Here is a 15,448-nt window from a genome sequence, read left to right as displayed (position 1 = left end):
GATTCCCCCCCAACAGAGCTTTCTGTTGGTGGGGTCTGATCGCCCCCCCAGATGTTTTTTTTTTTTAAACAAATATTATTATTTATTTTCACTTCCCAGCCTATGGTGGGGACAGCCGTGTCACATGGCTGTCCCCAGTACAGCTCTGCCTTAGGTTGCAGCACTGCACGGGGTATTAGACAGCCGATGGGAGACTGAAGGCGGGCGTGCGATCTCCTGCAAAAGCAAGCCCCAGGTCTTTATAGGTTAAAGGGCATTTTATAATAAGATGTGACAATATCACCTAGGAGAAAACTTAGGAGAAAAAGTTAATTGTATATGGGCCCATGGTCCATATGCAATTACCGTAACTTTTTCTCCTGAGTTTTCACCTAAGAGATAATTTTCCACCCCTTTGCAATTAAATAAGTACCAAAAAAATAGGTGAAAAGGTGCGATCAAAATTATTTTGAGTATTTTTATGCTTGCTGTTGGTGAAAGGAATTTTATTTACAAGTTGTGTAAATATCCCCTAGGATAGGACTCCGGTAAAAAAGGTAATTTTTCAATTAACCTTTTCTCCTAACCTCAATTAACCTTTTCTCCTAACCTCAATTAACCTTTTCTCCTAGGAGATAATTTTTTATCTTCTGTTTAAAATAACTTTTTAACACTCTGAGGCCCATATGCAATTAACTTTTTCACCTAAATTATCTTCTAGGAGATCATTTTCATATTCTCTTTAAACTAACTTTCAGCATTTTACAATTAAATTGTACCCAAAAGTTGGTGAAAAAGTACTATCCAAATTATTTTCATTATTTTCTTGCTGACTAGTGGCTTAAAGGGCATTTTATTGAGATGGTATGAAAATATCACCTAGGAGAAAAGCTGAATTTAATAAGGGCCCATGGTCCACATGCAATTTCTATCTTTTTCTAAGTTTCTCCTAGGAGATCATTTTTAATCTTGTTTAAAATGACTTTTCAGCACCTTGCAATTAAAAAAGTACCAACAAGTAGCTTAAAAAGTACTGTCAAAATTATTCTGAGTATTATCTCGCTTGCTGGTGGCTTAAAATGTATTTTATTGATAAGGTGTGAAGATTTCACCTAGGAGAAAACTTAAGCCCAATCTACACGATACGATTCTTTATATGATTCGTTTACAATACTATTTACAATCCGATTAAATCCGACATGTCCGATCAGGATTGGATTAAATTCGATTTCCCATTGTTTTGCAATGGCAAATCGAATTGAGTCGAATAGAATCCCGATCGGACATGTCGGATTTAATTGGATCGTAAATAGAATCGTAATCGAATCGTATAAAGAATCGTATAGTGTAGAGAAGAAAAAGTGGATTGCATCTGGCTACATGTGTCCAATTATCTCCAGTCAAGTTTCTCAGTATAAGGTACACATACCCCCCAAGTGGTGCTTTATTTTGTCTCAGGGGGGCACTTGAAAAATGTACATAAACCTAAATAAGTATTTATAGTCAGTTAAAAGCTTCACAGAATGTACTATACACAATTATGGAGTATTCCTAACAAATTTACATGCATCAAGGTATGCATGAGCTTATATTACCTACAGTCGGATGTACTTTGCCTTGACACTCATTAATAAAGGGGTATATCATTTTGAGAAACCCTGGACTCAAACAGGCTTTAACCATTTCAGCCCGCGGGGATTTTTCACCTTCTGCATCAGAGCGATTTTCACCTCCCATTCATTCACTAATAACTTTATCACTACTTAACACAATTTATTGATCTATATCTTGTTTTTTCCGCCACTAATTAGGCTTTCTTTGGGTGGTACATTTTGCTAAGAATTATTTTTTTATAAATGCATTTTAACAGGATTAATAAGAAAATAAAAAATAATCCACGCTACCCTAATTAAAACCTATGTATTTTATTTGCCCATTTTTCTCGGTTATGACACCATTTACATTTTGTCCCTATCACAATGTATGGTGCCAATATTTTATATGGAAAAACAGGTGCATTTTTGCCGTTTTGCATCCATCACTATTTACAAGCTTATAATTTAAAACATTTTCATAGTATAGCCCCTTCAAATGCATATTTAAAAAGTTCAGAACCTTAGGTAACTATTTATGTTTTTGTTTTGTTTTTTAATTGTAATTTTTTTTTTCATTAAAAATTTTATTTGGGTAATATTTTGGTGTGGTTAATAAACAGTTAATTTTTAATGTTATTATATGTGTAAATCGTAATGTAAAAAATATGTAGATGTAGTTTTACTATTTGGCCACAAGATGACTACCTTGAGTTTATTTTTTTCTCCTTGTGCTTCTCGATCACCGGAAGCACAAGGGGGATGAGGAAGAAAAAAATTTTTTTGCAGAAAGACTGAAGCCTCTAGTAAGAGCGCTTCGGTTTTTCTGCTGGGGACACGGATCGGTGATCGGGAACCATGTTCCCGTTCACTGATCCCAGAGCTATCAGGGGAAGGCACGGGGGCGCGCTCGCGCACGGGAGTGCGGCACCGCAGCAGAGCAGCCGTCTGGACGTGAGGATCATGTCCGGGCGGCAGAAATGGTTAAAGTGTACCCGAGCCAAAAGTCAGGTCAAAAAAGAAGTACTTACCTAAGAAGAGGGAAGCCTTGGGGTCCTGTAGAGACTTCTCACAGCGTCCTCCGCTCCCCCATTGCTGCTTGCAGACCACCCAAAGCTTTCCGGCAAGGGCTTGTGGAATAATCTGATCAGGTCTGGGTTCCTGAAAAGGAGCTCAGCCCGGATCATCTGATGGGTCCTTGTGAGTCAGCAGGAGCGAGGAGGACCCAGGAAGCCTCTATAGGATCCAGAGGCTTCTTTCTTCTTAGGTAAGTATTTCCTTTTTGGCCTGAGCTTCAGCTTGGATTCACTTTAAAAACTAATGTACTGTTTAAAGGAAGACAAACACAGTGTTTTGGGAGTTTTTAATAAATGACTGTGTAAACTAACTAAAATTTTGTGTAATAAAAAAAATTCCACAAGGGAGACAACAGCTAATGGAGCACCTGAATTTCTGGATCCGGAAATGCCTGCAGTGCAACTACTTAGGCCTACAAAGGGGTGTGTCTTTTACCTGACAGTGTACAGGGCTAAATTTCCTACAGATTAACATGTTTGTATTCATCTTGTCTGGAAATTCATAGCTGGCTGCAGGCTGAAAAGTAAAGGTCATTTTTTAATATTGTTACAGGTGAAAAATATAATATCAGGAAAAAGTTAATTTATTTCAGTAATTCAATTTAAAAAGTGAAACTAATATATGAAATAGGAACCCTATGGAGGTTTTTTGGATTACTGTAATTAGCTGATCCATAGAGTCTGACATTTGGAGCCTAGAATATTCAACGTCACAATATTCTAATGGTCTGAGAGTCTGAGTTTTGGGTTCTCATAAGCTGTGAGCCATAATCATCAAAATTATAAGTTTTAAAGGCTTGAAATATCTTGCGTTGCATGTAATGAGTCTATTTCATATATTAGTTTTGCATTTAAAGTTGAACTACTGAAAGAAATTAACTTTTGCTGGATATTCAAATTTTTGGGATTTTCACCTGTACATTAAAAGTCAGTTTTTGTGATAATGATATTTTTCAATGGAAGTTTAATGGGTTTCATGGGCAGTTTTTTACATGTATGTAACTGTAACAGAACATTATTTTACAGTAATTGTGCATAAGATAATAATAATAAAAAAAGTTTTTGCAAATAAATAAAAAACAAGCAAAATGTAACGCTCGGTGAAGCACAGAGAGGTCTGATTACCGGTGACCTGCAGCGTCACGGGGAATACAGACGTATACCAGATTATATGTGATCTGCAGTATCACCGATAATCCAATATACTGGCTAACCTCTGTTCACTGGAGTAGAGTGTAGTGTTAGGTGTAACAGTAACACTTAGAGGACTAGGCCTCAGTACAGTAAGACGTACTGTACAGATTACTTCCGCAACCCTGAGCTCTCCAAAACGGGAGGAGTCAGACTGCTAGCAGGAAGTATCTTCTGAAAGTCACCCTCAGGCGGAAGGGTTACTAACAGAACGAAGAACCCCCTCCAATGGTGAGGTCGGTTCTCGAGGTCGGACAAGCCAGGTCGTACACACACAGACAGATAAAGTACAAGATCTAGAGGCAGAGGCGGAGTCAAAGTACAGGCAGGGTTCGGCAACGGGGTATCAGAAATATCGGAGTACAAAATCAGGAGGCAGAGGCGGAGTCAAGGTACAGGCTGGGTTCAGCAACGGAGTATCAGAGATAACGAGGTACAAGGTCAAGGTTCAGAAGGATAGTCGAGGCAGGCAAAGGTCATAACAAATAATCACAATCAAACTAGTACTTTAAGCTATCAACAAATCTAGCTTAGTGTAGGATTACAGCTCCAGCTGGTCCCGGCACACTAACGGATCTGACTAACGGATCTGGGTGCTCCCACGTATGTGAACGCAACGCCAGACACCCAAGAAATGAACAGCCAGCAGTATATATACCCATACTGCTCTCCAGCTCCACCCCAAACACAGGACCAATGGGGAGTGGAGCCAGAGTCAGCTGACCAGCCTGGTCAGCTGACTCACCCATTCAGGCATATCTACCTCCTGAGTGCGCGCGCGTCACTCTAAAGCCTGAGGGACTATGAGTCCCAGCTGCAGTAGCCCCGTTCTGCGGTGTTTCCGCAGCGGGGACACATGCCCCAGCCGCCGCGTCCAACGCGGCGGCTTTTCCGCGTTCAGCCTGTCTCTCCACGGGGACAGCCGCCTCACGCTGGGAGGAGGCGGCTGCCTCCCCGTGCGAGCGGCCACTGCACGCGGGAAGAGCCGCCGACCGCTGGCTAATGGCGGCGGCTCTTCCCCGCTTACTTACAGTACCCCCCCCCCCCCCCCCCCGAGGAGTGGACTCCGGACAGCTCCCACCAGGCTTCTCGGGATGCAACGCATGAAACTCCCTTCTTAACTCGTCCGCATGCATGCGGTTCCCAGGTACCCATTGCCTCTCCTCAATGCCATACCCTTTCCAATGCACGAGATACTGTACTGAGTTCTGTACAGTACGTGAATCAATTATCTTCTCCACCTCGTATTCAGGTTGGGCATCTACCAACACAGGAGGGGGAGGAGTGGGACCCACCTGGACCGCTGGCTTAAGAAGGGAAACATGAAAAGACCTTACCCCCCGCATGCTAGTGGGAAGTTCGACATTATAAGTAACATTGTTGATCTTTTTGGTTATCGGAAATGGACCCACAAACCTGGGACCAAGCTTATTAGAAGGTTGTTTTAGGGCCAAGTGACGTGTGGACACCCAAACCGGGTCTCCTGGTTGGAATCTCCACTCCACCGACCGTCTCTTGTCGGCTTGACCCTTCTGACTCAAAAAGGCCTTCTCCAGGTTATTTCTTACTGTCCCCCACAGGTCCTTGAATGACCTTTGCCAGACCTCCAGGGCTGGAAACGGAGTGGAGGCTATAGGCAATGGGGAAAATTTGGGTGATCTTCCCGTCACTACTTGAAAAGGCGAAAAACCGGAGGACGAGTTTTTTAAATTATTTTGGGCAAATTCTGCAAACGGCAGAAATCTGACCCAATCGTCCTGTGCTTCAGCTACATAACACCTTAAGAACTGCTCTAATGATTGATTTATTCTCTCAGTCTGGCCGTTGGTCTGAGGGTGATATCCAGACGAGAAAGACAGTTTTATGTCCATGAGCTGGCAAAAAGCTTTCCAAAAACGTGAGACGAATTGAACTCCCCTGTCTGAGACTATGTTTTCGGGAATACCATGTAATCGAAAAACATGCGTAATGAACAACTCGGCCAGTTCTTAAGCGGAGGGGAGTCCTTTTAAAGGTACAAAATGGGCCATTTTGCTAAATCGGTCGACCACGACCCAAATGACCGCCATTCCCTCAGACCTGGGAAGTTCGCCTACAAAATCCATGGACAGGTGGGTCCACAGTTCAGTCGGGGTGGGCAATGACTGCAAGGTACCGACAGGTGCCAGCCGGGAGGGTTTACTCTTGGCACATGTCACACACTCCTTCACATATTCCTTGCAATCCGCTGCCAGAGAAGGCCACCAGGCGCATCTGGCTACCAAATCTTGTGTTCTGGATGCCCCCGGATGCCCTGCATTCTTATGTGCGTGGAACATCTCCAGAACCTGAAGGCGAAACGGCAGAGGAACGAATAGAACCCCTGCGGGCTTCCCTTCCGGGATGTCCTGCTGAAAGGGACTCAGCGTCTCCCTCCAATCCTCCCAAGTTCCAGTGGCTGCCAGTATCAATCTCTGAGGAATAATGGTCTCAGGAACGGAGGGCTGTGCTGTCTCTGCCTCAAAGCATCTGGACAAGGCATCTGCCTTAACATTCTTGCTCCCCGGGGTATATGTAATGATGAAGGTGAACCTGGAGAAAAATAGCGACCATCGAGCCTGACGAGGGCTCAACCTCTTAGCCCCCTCGATGTATTCTAAGTTCTTATGATCGGTGTAAACCGTAATGGTATGCTCAGCTCCTTCTAACCAATGTCGCCATTCCTCGAAGGCTAATTTGATGGCCAGGAGCTCCCTATTACCAATATCATAATTCCTCTCTGCAGGGGAAAACCTGCGAGAGAAGTAAGCGCAAGGGTGCATTCTACCCTGCAAGCCTGATCGCTGAGACAGCACAGCCCCCACTCCTACCTCTGAAGCATCCACCTCCACAATGAACGGGAAGGACGTATCCACATGTCTGAGGATGGGTGCTGAACAGAATAGGCCCTTCAGAGTGGAAAAAGCATGTAAAGCCTCAGGAGACCAGTGAGTTGTATCTGCCCCTTTCTTGGTGAGACTTGTAAGGGGAGAAATGACTGTGGAGTACCCCTTTATAAACCGTCTATAGTAATTGGCAAAGCCAAGAAAGCGCTGAAGAGATTTCAACCCCACCGGCTGTGGCCACTCCAGCACAGCCGAAACCTTGGCAGGATCCATTGACAGGCCTGTGGTGGAAATTATATACCCCAAGAAGGCGACGGACGTTACTTCAAAGATACATTTTTCAAGTTTTGCATATAAGGAGTTCTGCCTTAACAGATTCAAAACAAACCTCACATGGTCTCTATGTTCAGAGAGGTTGTTGGAGAAGATAAGAATATCATCAAGATAGACTAAAACAAACTTCCCCAACACCTCTCTGAATACCTCGTTAATGAGTTCCTGGAAGACGGCCGGGGCATTACAGAGCCCAAAGGGCATCACCAGGTACTCGTAATGCCCGTCTGGTGTATTAAAGGCCGTCTTCCACTCATCGCCCTTTCTTATGCGTATCAAGTTATACGCGTCCCGCAAATCTAGTTTAGAGAAGATTTTAGCGTCTGTAACTTGTGTGAACAAATCGTCTATCAGCGGCAGGGGATAGCGGTTCTTGACTGTAATTTTGTTAAGTCCGCGATAATCAATGCAGGGTCGCAGGCCTCCGTCTTTCTTTTTAACAAAAAAGAAACCAGCTCCAGCAGGTGACCGAGACGACCGAATGAAACCTTTGGCCAAGTTTTCACGTATATAATCCTGCATGGCTACTTTTTCGGGTCCCGACAGGTTGTACAAATGACCCCGGGGGGGTACACATCCTGAACGGAGGTCAATGGGACAATCGAAAGGGCGATGTGGGGGCAACTTGTCTGCTGCCTTGGGACAGAACACATCGGAATACTCGGAATATTGGTCGGGTACCCCTTCCACCTGAATTCTGGTTTGCCCCAGGGTCAACTTCCCCAAACACTGCTGAAAACAACGAGGTGACCAAGTGGTTAACTGCCCTGTGGCCCAGTCTATTTGAGGTGAGTGGAGTTGCAACCAGGGCATGCCTAGGATGATAGTGGAGGTTGACATGTGCAATACAAAAAATGATAATTGTTCCCCATGAAGTACCCCTATAGTGACCTTCACCTCCGGAGTCTGAGACAGTGCACGATTCCGTTGCAGAGGGGAATTGTCCACTGCTGTGACCTGAATGGGGGGTCTCACAGGAGTAAGGGGAATACCCAACTCCTGCGCAAACTCAAAATTCATAAAATTGGCCGCTGAGCCCGAATCAATAAATGCCTCAGTGGCCATAGACTTATTCTCCCATGTAACCGTACAAGGGAGCAGTAACTTCTTTTCCTTAAGGGGTGCAGTTTGTGTGCCTAGGGTGTCACCCCCCACTATTCCTAGGCAAACTCGTTTCCCGACCTGTTAGGGCAGTTTCGCACCCTATGCCCTGCTGCTGCACAGTACAGGCACAGCTGTTCTGTCATTCTTCGCCTTCGCTCTACCTGGGTCAGTCTCGACCGACCAATCTGCATTGGTTCGGGCGGCGGCAAGGCTGGGGAGGGAGAGACAGGCGGAGAAGGTGTTACTAGGGGTGTAGCGGACGGTGCCACATATGATGTCACCCTGACACGGTGACTGCCCCTAGCCTGCCTCTGATGGCGCAACCTGCGATCCACTCGGATGGCCGATGATATGGCCTCATCAACTGTCTTGGGCTCGGGTACTGTTAACATTAAGTCGGAGACCTCCTCCGACAACCCAGACAAGAAGTAATCCATTAATGCAAAGTTGTCAAATTTAGCCGTGACTGACCACCTACGGAACTCTGCCGCATAATCCTCAACCGAACCTCTGCCTTGCCGCAAGAGTTTGAGCTTCCGCTCAGAGGACGCAGCAAGGTCAGGGTCGTCGTAGATTACGGCCATGGCCTTAAAGAATTCTTCTACTGAGGTCAGAGCTATATCAGTAGAGGGTAGGTTATATGCCCAGGACTGGGAGTCGCCAGTCAGCAACGTCTTAATAAAAATGACCCGTTGGGTCTCAGTCCCCGAGGATCGGGGTCTTAACTCAAAATTCGATAATACTCTACTCCTGAAATTCCGGAAGTCAGACTTGTGGCCGGAAAATTTGTCAGGTACAGGCATGCGTATGTCATCACTAGGAGGGGATCGCACTGAATCAACTGATGTCTGGAGGGTTCTCACAGAACCTGATAAGGCATCAATTAAGGCTTTGTGTTGGCCTAGTGATTGATGAATGCTATCCACCGAAGTGGCCAGCATGGTCAGAGGATCAGTGCGTTCCATGAGTGTCTTTTGGTCTGGCATTCTGTAACGCTCGGTGAAGCACAGAGAGGTCTGATTACCGGTGACCTGCAGCGTCACGGGGAATACAGACGTATACCAGATTATATGTGATCTGCAGTATCACCGATAATCCAATATACTGGCTAACCTCTGTTCACTGGAGTAGAGTGTAGTGTTAGGTGTAACAGTAACACTTAGAGGACTAGGCCTCAGTACAGTAAGACGTACTGTACAGATTACTTCCGCAACCCTGAGCTCTCCAAAACGGGAGGAGTCAGACTGCTAGCAGGAAGTATCTTCTGAAAGTCACCCTCAGGCGGAAGGGTTACTAACAGAACGAAGAACCCCCTCCAATGGTGAGGTCGGTTCTCGAGGTCGGACAAGCCAGGTCGTACACACACAGACAGATAAAGTACAAGATCTAGAGGCAGAGGCGGAGTCAAAGTACAGGCAGGGTTCGGCAACGGGGTATCAGAAATATCGGAGTACAAAATCAGGAGGCAGAGGCGGAGTCAAGGTACAGGCTGGGTTCAGCAACGGAGTATCAGAGATAACGAGGTACAAGGTCAAGGTTCAGAAGGATAGTCGAGGCAGGCAAAGGTCATAACAAATAATCACAATCAAACTAGTACTTTAAGCTATCAACAAATCTAGCTTAGTGTAGGATTACAGCTCCAGCTGGTCCCGGCACACTAACGGATCTGACTAACGGATCTGGGTGCTCCCACGTATGTGAACGCAACGCCAGACACCCAAGAAATGAACAGCCAGCAGTATATATACCCATACTGCTCTCCAGCTCCACCCCAAACACAGGACCAATGGGGAGTGGAGCCAGAGTCAGCTGACCAGCCTGGTCAGCTGACTCACCCATTCAGGCATATCTACCTCCTGAGTGCGCGCGCGCGCGCGTCACTCTAAAGCCTGAGGGACTATGAGTCCCAGCTGCAGTAGCCCCGTTCTGCGGTGTCTCCGCAGCGGGGACACCTGCCCCAGCCGCCGCGTCCAACGCGGCGGCTTTTCCGCGTTCAGCCTGTCTCTCCACGGGGACAGCCGCCTCACGCTGGGAGGAGGCGGCTGCCTCCCCGTGCGAGCGGCCACTGCACGCGGGAAGAGCCGCCGACCGCTGGCTAATGGCGGCGGCTCTTCCCCGCTTACTTACACAAAATACCTGTTGTACAAATTCATTTTCCTGGTCCTGGGTAAACACTTGAGGGCAAAGTTTGTTTTTATCAGGTCATGTGACCAAATTTTTTAATTGGATTAGCTGCTTCATTTATTACAAATAAGACACATTTGTGCCCACTGCTTAGTGAGCTGTCAAATGCAGAGAAAATATAATTTAACCACTTAGGCTAGAGGTTTATACCTCTAGTGACCAGGCAAATTCAGCACTTTACAGCATTAACGTTTCATTGCTCGGTCATACAACTTAGCACCCAAATGAATTTAACCTCCTTTTCTTCACACTAATAGAGCTTTCTTTTGGTGGTCTCTGATTGCTGCTGCGTTTTTACTTTTTTTATGAATTAAAAATAATTTTTTTTTATTAAAAACCCCTATTTTTTAATTCCCCCCTCCCCCTAAATTAGCCCTAGATCTAATTACATGCACTACACTACACATACATAGGCATCAGCCTATGACAGAGATTAGGTTGTGAGCCCTTCGTTGGACAGTTAAGTGACAAGGACATCCTCTGTACAACACTGCGCTAGATTGCATATATACATATAGATTATCTTTTTTGTTGTTAAAATCAGCCTGCCAGCACCAATCACTGGCTAGAGCACTTTACCAAATATGAAGCTACCAGCATCCAATCTGCCCCTTGTATATGACCTTCCTTAAAGTGGATCCGAGATAAACTACTCATTGCATAATTGTGTTCTTTTATATAGTTTATAGGGCATTCCTCAAGCCAAATACTTATTTTTTTTAATACTCTAATTCCCTATAAACTAAACAAGACTCGCCCACAGCTTTTCCTGTGCCTTGGCACTCTGAGACCCATGTAGCAAGGGCTTATGGGAGCTTAGTCTGGGCAGGTGTAGGAGGAGGTTACTAGCCAGAGATTTCAGAGGCAGAGGGGAGGAGGAAAGGGGAGGGAAGTTTTCACAGGCTGAGGGGTGGAGATGCAGAGCAGCCTTCATGTGTGTAATGATCACAAGCAGAACATGGCTGCTGTTATTGTATTACAAGAAGAAATAATCGTAAACTGTTGAAGCTGTTTGCAGCTACATTTGCTGTGTAAACTATCTAAACTATAGATAAGATATATAGACAAGTTACTTGTCATAGTTAGTTTTTCATCTCGGATCTGCTTTAATGCACACGGTGGCACAACTGATGCCCCCACACAACTCCGCAGCACAGCTGTCATGCAGCTCTGATTATTCTCTAGCTAAATGGTAGTGGACGCTCTTACTCGTTCAGCTGCTGGAGCTCTCCTTTTTCCTGTAGGCAGCTGATGGGAGTGGGGGAAAGCGGGCTATTGGTTCCCCGAGCTAGGGGCTGGCCTATCAGGGGCAGAGGGTGTAATGAGGGGGCCGGGAGCCCAATTTCGGCAGGCCTCCATTGTGGCTGCAACTTTGCAAAGACACGGCTGCTGTCTGCAGCTCTAGCAGGAACTGATTTGGCCATTTCGCCATGTCTGACCGCCACTGCAGCAGCTCTTTGCAGAAGAATTTGGCCACCTGGTTTCAGCATGTCTGACTGCCACACCAGCAGCTCTTTGCAGCAGAATTTGGCAACGTGGTTTCGTCATGCCTGACCGCCACTGCAGCAGCTCTTTGCAGCGGCATTTGGGTGTCTGATTTCGGTATGCACAGCCGCTTTGAGTATTCACTTAGCTAGAGAATGACCGGAGAGTTTACAGAAATCACAGATGCCATCGTCACACCTTCCCTGTGGATAAATAATGGGTATTTAAAAGGGGAGGGGGAACAAGGCAGCTCCTATAGCAATTAGAAAAAAAGGAAAAGAAAAGTTGTGCTTCATTCCGTTTAAAGGGACACTGTAGGGGGGTCGGGGGAAAATGAGCTGAACTTCTAATGGTCCCCCGCAGACATCCTGTGCCCACACAGCCACTCACCGATGCTCCGGCCCCGCCTCCGGTTCACTTCTGGAATTTCTGACTTTAAAGTCAGAAAACCACTGCGCCTGCGTTGCCGTGTCCTCGATCCCGCTGATGTCATCAAGAGCGCACAGCGCAGGCCCGGTATGGTCTGTGTCTGCGCATTACACTCCTGTTGACATCAGCGGGAGCGAGTACACGGCAACGCAGGCGCAGTGGTTTTCTGACTTTAAAGTCAGAAATTCCAGAAGTGAACCGGAGGCGGGGCAGGAGCATTGGGGAGTGGCTGCGCCAACACAGGATGTCTGTGGGGGACCATTAGAAGCCCCGGGTAAGTTCAGCTCATTTTCCCCCGACCCCCCTACAGTATCCCTTTAAGGTACGTTTCATTATATGGCCTACGATTTATCTGTAATGTTTGTCTTGCTGCTTGTATCTTTAAAAATGTTCTGAAAATTCATTGCTTTATTGTTCACATTGGTTACATGGTTAAGTTTAAAGGGAACCTTAACTGTGAGGGATATGGATGTTTCCTTTTAAACAGTACTAGTTGCTTGTCGGTCCTGCTGATCTCTTTGGCTGCAGTAGTTACTGAATCACACACCTGAAACAAGCATGCAGCTAATCCAATCTGACGTCAGTCAGAGCACCTGAACTGCATGCTTGTTGAGGGGCTGTGGCTAAAACTATTAGGAACACAGGATCAGCAGGAGAGTCAGGCAACGGGTATTATTTTAAAAGGAAAAATCCATATCCTTCTCAGTTTAGGTTTCCTTTAAGTACATAAACCCTTTAAATTTGCAGTTGTCATGGAGAATGCTAGATATGCAAAATTTACAATGAATCCGATTACATGTCTTCATAGTTATGTTGGCCCCCTGTTAAGAAGAAAGGGACTGTCTGATTTTCTTCAGGCCTTCTTTGTGTCTTGGCAACCAACCCCCCCCCCCCCCCCCCCCTCCTTTCCTTTCTCTTCCCCATCAGCTGAAAGCATGCCTCAAAGTTGTCTCTGTAGATCTGTCTATTCCCCTCAGAGAATAGACAGCTGACTGTAGCTGTTTGATTTCCTTCTCCTTGGAGAGGCTGCGTTGGCTGCACATATACACAAGGTCCTATGTAAAGAGACGACTTGACAGATGCCGGTCTTTTGGTGCAGTTTGGATAAATAACTTTTCTTCTTTTCCACAGTAACTATTTTTTTTTTCATATCACTTTGCTGCAAAACAAACATAAAATCAAACAAATTCGCTCTCTTTTCTTGCAATTCTGTCCTTTTATGGTCCCAATTAAAGGGAATCTGAAGTGAAAATAAACTTATGAGCTAATTAATTGTATGTTTACTACAGCTAAGAAATAGAACATTAGTAGTAACGAACAGTCTCGTATTATTTCCAATTCAGGAAGAGTTAAACTTCAGTTATCTATGCAAAACAGCTTCTCTGAGCTCTCCGACCCAACTTGGGTCACAGACAGTGCTGTTTTCTGAAGCACTTATACATCAAACAAACTGTAAAAGACAGCGTCAGATAAGATTTTACTACTAGGAAGTTCAACGGGTCATTAGCTCTGCTCTGTTTCACAGTTTAAAATACAGACTGTGGTTTGTAAATTGCAAATATGACAGAATGATGCAATGTTATATATATATATATATATATATATATATATATATATATATATATATATATATATATATGTGCAACTGAAGATAAAAATATGAGACTCTTTTCTTTACTACTAATGTTCTATTAATTATCCGTTCTACACATACAATTCATTATATCATTTTTTTTTCAGCTTCAGTGTCTCTCTAAAGAACAACTTAGAAAAACTTCACAGTATCAAATAAATCCATATAAAGTGGTAGTTTTCTTCCAGAGTAAAATACACTATAAATGACTTTGTTCCTATATTGCTATCACTTACAGTAACCATGCCTTCCAACCTTTGGAGCCTGGAAAAAAGGGAAACTAAGACATGCCCCTGCCCACACCTTTAACCACGCCCCAAGTTTTCAAAATCCCACCCCTTCCCCTGTACAGTTTCCCAGTGTCTTGTGGTGTCCCCCTCCCTCCTATGCAGAGATTGGCACACAGAGCGATGATAGGCAAGTTATTTAAAGAATAATCACAGCACACATATCTATTAAAGTATATAAATTAGAGTAAACAGCTCTACATGAAGAGTTAAGAATATATTAAATAAGAAAATAAAAACTGAAATGTGCAAAATATGAAATACTTTATTTCTGGCTAAAAACTCCACATATAAGAAATGTTAACACAGTGCTAACCCCTATACAAGTGCATATCTCTAGTCCAATGATTGTAAATGCATAAGATCACACAACTAACCCTAATTATGGATCCTGTACCACAATATGGGTTATTAAAATGAATGGGAACCACATAAAAAAAAAATGAAGCAAATACCTAAAGAGAGGGAAGGCTCTGGGTTGTATAAAGCCTTCCGTCTGCTCTCTCGGTGCTCTCTATCCTGTTCTGGCTCCCCCCCCCCCCCCCCCCGTTTCAATCCCCCACCGAAAGGGTATTTTGGAAATCTTTGGGAGCCGTGTCCTCCCGAAGACGTGCGGCTCCATACTGCACAGGCGTGAGCGTACAAGAGAGCGTGCATGCGCAGGTACAGTACAGGGCCGCCCTTCTTCAGGAGCACTCGGGCTCCCTGAAGACTTCTGAAGCCTCCTTCGGCCGGGTAAAGCAGTATTTGACTAATTTAGTCTATAGGACCCAGAGCCTTCCCTTTCCTTGGGCAAGTATCTGTCTCATTTTTTTAAATGTGGTTCCCTTTAACTTTAAGCACAGACGAATGCAACCAATATGATTGATACTTTTATGGTCTCTAGCACATCACTGCAAGTATATATTTGTGCACACATATTGAAGATAAAATATCCACCTCTCCATTCACATGGTCTGCAGCCAAATAGCCAGTGGAGAGAGAAACTTCAAAAGCATGACTTGCTGAAAGCCTGTGGATGTTTATGTGTGGCTATGGATGAAGTGTGGGGGAAGGAAGCACAGTGTGATGTGAAGCATGTATTGTAGTGTGGATAAATTTAGGAAAAAAGGGCTCAGAGTTCCAGTCCCTCAGGCAATAATTCTTAGCAAATCTTCACAGTAGGAGTAGACAGTTCATACAGTGAGGCGAGTGATACTCCAGTACCACTCCCCCCCAAAGCAAAACGACTCACCGAATGGAGCAGCCTGATCGGGCCCGTCTGTGCCTCAGGAGTATAGGCCACCCCTCA

This window comes from Hyperolius riggenbachi, chromosome 2 (genome assembly GCF_040937935.1).
Source record: "Hyperolius riggenbachi isolate aHypRig1 chromosome 2, aHypRig1.pri, whole genome shotgun sequence".
NCBI classification, from domain to species: domain Eukaryota; kingdom Metazoa; phylum Chordata; class Amphibia; order Anura; family Hyperoliidae; genus Hyperolius; species Hyperolius riggenbachi.
The sequence above is the reverse complement of the archived record's forward strand: the minus strand, read 5'-3'. Positions refer to the sequence as shown.